The sequence below is a fragment of the Acartia tonsa genome, chromosome 11, assembly GCF_053477335.1.
Source record: "Acartia tonsa isolate MP-2025a chromosome 11, ASM5347733v1, whole genome shotgun sequence".
Lineage (NCBI taxonomy): Eukaryota > Metazoa > Arthropoda > Copepoda > Calanoida > Acartiidae > Acartia > Acartia tonsa.
Genome location: NC_137270.1, coordinates 32,602,258 through 32,607,019, shown reverse-complemented (window position 1 = coordinate 32,607,019; position 4,762 = coordinate 32,602,258). Strand labels below are relative to the sequence as shown.

Sequence of the window (4,762 nt, the reverse complement as noted above, 5' to 3'; positions counted from 1 at the left end):
CTGCTTTTTAAAAAGTTTTCTTACAGTCACCACAACCCTATTTTAACTGCTTTGCATCTTCTCATCAAGAATGACAATTACATTCTTTTTAAAATTCAAATACATCGATGCTGTAGAAAAAAATGCTTTTTAGTATAATTTTTAGACGATTATAATAATACTTTAATTAGAGTGCAGAAAAGATGGAAGCTCGCTATCTACTTACCTTATTTCTAAATTTAGCAGGAAATCAATTAAAAGACGATTGATTACTTTTATAAAATCGTAGACAGGATTCTGAATAGTGAATATTTCCCCAAAACCCACTTCCTTCCCCCCTTTCAATGCAGAAATCAAAGTCCTTCCATTTCTGTATTGTTGGCATTAGAATGTTTTCTTTACATATTTTAATAACCATTAACGATTTTTAACATTTGAAACTTTATATTGTGATTTCAATAACTTTATAAAGGCTATGTTTGTCATTTATAAAAGGATAGAACAATTGCAATGGACGAGATCAGTATCCCCCTTTATCCTGAAATCTAAACTACTGAATTCGTGGATAATTTTTTTTACATGAAAACGGTTAATTATCCAATACTATGTTTTGAAATTCATTAAATTTCCTAATTTCCATAACTTAAGTTATCAAAGTGATAGAGAAAAAAACATTTTTTTTGTTACTCCATGGTAATATAATAAGTAATATAACGTAGTAAAAAGAACCTAGTAAAAGTGTCTAACTCTGATTATGACGTTAAAAAAAATTAGCCAATGAGAGGCCAGTATACACTGTAATTGACCAATGGTAAATTTTATAGTGACATCTCATTGGCTAATTTTTTTTACGTCATAATCAGAGTCAGACACTTTTACTAGGTTCATTACTCTATACTATATTACTCTATGGTTAAGTGGTATATAATATAGTCAGTGAATATTAAAATAATTACTCTATACAATATTACTCTATGGTAAAGTGGTATATAATATAGTCAGTGAATATTAAATAATTTCTCTATACTATATTACTCTATGGTAAAGTGGTATATAATATAGTCAGTGAATATTAAAATAATTACTCTATACTATATTACTCTACTAGAGGCTACGCCCCTAGAAGCCTCTAAGGCACTGGTAGGAGAGGGAAAAGTCGACCTCAGCCCATTTTAAATTTGAGTTTCAAAAGAGTTTTAAAGTTTTTTTTTTTGGGGGGGGGAGGGGGTGAAGAAACCTGCTCCAAAAACAGTTTAAAACCTTCCCAGGACCTATAAGAAGCTTCACTGTAATGGAGAACAATATCGGTTTAGCGGTTAGCGAGATCCTTCGGGACAGACAAAAAACGCTTACTACTTTATATAATAGGATGGTAAAGTGGTATATAATATAGTCAGTGAATATTAAAATAATTACTCTATACTATATTACTCTATGGTAAAGTGGTATATAATATAGTCAGTGAATATTAAAATAATTACTCTATACTATATTACTCTATGGTAAAGTGGTATATAATGTAGTGACCATCAAAAAGAATTACCAAGAATAAAGACCATTAAAGTTTAAATTTAAAAAAAAAGTTATCAAAACTTTAAACAAGAAAAAAAAGGACCTTGAGCTTAAAGCAAGAAAAAAAGGTTTGACTATAACAGACAGGCGAATAAAAAAAGCAAATCAGCTGAGGTATCTATTATATTACTTAATTAATTACTGCGAATTGTTCTATAAGTGGGTTGAAATTGTAGTTGTTCAGCTGAATCATCCAAAAAGCTTAGCTGCTCCGGTTAAGATGATCGACTTCGTGTAAAACAGCCGTTTTAAAAATATCTAGGTTTTAATCCCTACCTCTGTGAAACTACCATTCAATTGTTTTTATTGGGCATCAATGACATTTCAGTACTGATAAAATCAGCATAAACATAATCACCTTTTTAGTCAGGAATTCAGAGATAGGACAATGGAAATCTTAATATTATCCTTGGTTAATTTCTAGGTATCATGGAAGCTTCAATACCTCTAAGGTGTCCTAAACTTGTTCGGAATTACGCATATTTGAAGCTTAAGATCTCTGTAACCGCTCAAAAGATTTAACCATACATACCATGATTTTTAGGGGACTAACAGTTCACTAAAAGCAGCCCCCCCCCCCACCCCACTTCAAAATTTAAAAGTAAATCAATTCTGAGGTGCAAATCTTTCGGCAAAATCCATAGAGAACATGAGAGAATGGATTGGATATAGAATATACGTGGATATATGGTCAGGGGGAAAATTGTTGTCAATTTAGGTTGCTATCATGGACCTCATTTATTGGTCAGTTCTTTCGTCTAATAGAAGGAGAAGGGATTAAGTGTTTTGTATTAGTCTATCCAAAATTTTTGTCTACTCATCTGTGAAAATAGCTTAGTGAAAAAATCTTACCCCCGCTCAAATAAAAAATATGTCTCAACGTTTAATTAAAAATGGGGTGAAACGACCGAATCCCCAAAGCCATTAAACTGAAGAAAAAAAAGTACACGCTAAACAAAGCGGATTTGAAGTGCAATTTTCTTGTATGCCTAATTCAGACAAAAAACTGTTTTGGAATATAAAAAGAGTGTTAAGGAATTTAGGTGGATAAAAAGCATGGAATGTATTTGTAGATTACACGGTAGGGCACTTGAATAAGTTTTAGTTGCACTAGGCGAACATTTTTGGTTGTTTTCATATCAACAAAAGTTGTAGGAGTTAGATTTAAATAAACCCCCAAATTATGACGAATTGAATGTCTTAAAAGTACCTTATTTGTAGAAACTAAAGACTATAAAAATATTATTTTTTCTTAAGAATCACCTAAATTTTTTTATAAATTTGTTATTGGGAGGGGATTAATTACTTTTCAAAGTGGGCAGTGTCAAAGTCAAATTGTTGGCTAAGATAGATATTGTTAACAGACAGACACAAAGACTTCTAGGCACTTTGCTGGAATAAATTTTGTACCTGCTGTTTATACAGTGTGTTCTTCAAATCTGCTTCCTGTTCTTTCCAGCCTCTGGTCTTCCAGTATCCCGGGTTACCACTGTGGTTGTCCGGGCATTTGTTTCTGCAAGTATCAAGGTCGTGGAAGTAGGGGGCAGGTTGATGTTGGTTTGCTGAAATAATTAAATATTAATATGTTTAATAAATCAGCTTACACCTAAAGCTTTATCCTAGCTACCAGCCTTAGTTTTCCCATCCCGTATTCTATACTTTATGGGTTAAGGTACAGTAAAAGAGAAATGGCAGCTCTACCTGTATATTGGATAGTGCCAGCCTAGATTTCTCTTAAGAGCCGGCAGACATTATAGATAGACGGTCTGAAAAAAGTTTTGTTTTTGAATGATTGGAAAAAAGAAAGAACAGACCGATTATTTATAATATCTGCCGCAGTAGACTGAAAGCAACCTTCTGTTCTGGCTCGACCTAAAAATGGACAGCCGTTAGATTGGACTGCACACTCCGGGGAGGAAAGAAAAGAACATAGGGTTGCAAACAGACCACTGCATATTTTACAATATTTCTTTAGTGGGAAAGGGCAACACAAACCGGTCTTGAAGCTATTACCTTACAATATTAATGTATTTTTTAAAGTATTAGACCTACTTTAATTTTGGTTAGCTATTTCATTTCATTTTTTTTAACTTAAACTTTGTGTTTTTATTTTATTTACATCCATACCCGTGTATCTGAAAAAATAGAATTTGGTAGACAAATTTTTTTTTTTACAATTTCAGCAGTTGAAACTGCAGCTGCAGGTTGTCCATACTAAGGGCCGCTAGTTGCTGCTGGAATTGCAGACTTTCCTGTTCCATTCTGGCATTGGAGTTGTTGGCAACTGCCAGTTGGTCTTCGTAGTGAGAAGTATCCATTTCAGCCTGGTATTCGGCCAGGCGGGCTCTAGCCTCAGCCCGGTCCCGCTGCTGAATGGCATTTTGCGCCCGTTCTTTATAGGCTTGAGCCACTTCCTTTGCTACAGCCAGGTCGGCCAGATCCAGGTTTGACTGGTCTAGCAGGAGCAGGAACATTTTCCCCTGGTAGCTCAAATAGCGGATTTCTTCCCGGGCCTTCTTTAACAGCTTTTTTAGCTTTCTTATCCTGTTGTCGGATACTCTGCGCCACGGGACAAGCTTCTTGGACTGGTTCCAAGCTGGGTCTGAAGCTGCTCTGTAGGCCTCGGCGGCTGGGCCCATTTTAGTGGCCAAGTCAAATACTTCGACCCGCAGCTTTTTTAGGGATGCTCTGGCCTCTGGCTCTGTCATGTTTGCCATGGCTTCCTCCCAATCATCTGCTTGGTTTTCAAGAGTATAGAATGGGCGGGCTAGTTTAGACAGGTAGCGGCTGTTTACCTTGTCCTCTGGAAATTTGGCGAAAAAATCCTCGACGCAAAGCCGGATGGTCTCAAGCATTCCACGGATGTCGGATAATTGGGAGTTACAAAAATTACCGTGGTTATATGGAAGGTTGAGGGCTGCCATGACATGTAGCGGGATGCTCATTTTAGTTTAGCTTTTTGTTGTTTGAAAAAATCAGAATTATGGCAGTGGAATAAAAAATTTTAAGATTTTAAAACGGGATATGGAATATATACACTTTTTTTAAAAAGATAAAACACATAAAAAAAAAACTTATATTTTTTTCATAAAATCACGATAAAATGATACAATATTTTATTGTTCTTACTTTTAATTTAGTATCTTGGCCGCTTGGAAGACATCCTGCCATAGAATTCCTCGTGATGTGGGTATTCTTGGTGGTCACGGCG

General features: G+C 35.1%; 1 long non-coding RNA gene across 2 annotated transcripts; it reads right to left on the bottom strand.

The window, feature by feature from the left end:
* Positions 1–2,880: 2,880 nt before the first annotated feature.
* Positions 2,881–4,493, bottom strand: LOC145332035 (uncharacterized). Of its 2 annotated transcripts, none has more exons than XR_013884009.1 (2): positions 4,445–4,493; positions 2,881–3,113 (listed from the first exon to the last, which is right to left on the bottom strand). It is a non-coding gene; the product is annotated as an uncharacterized LOC145332035 (long non-coding RNA). The 2 variants fall into 2 exon arrangements; XR_013884010.1 differs by lacking the exon at positions 4,445–4,493 and adding an exon at positions 3,253–3,514.
* Positions 4,494–4,762: the final 269 nt, after the last annotated feature.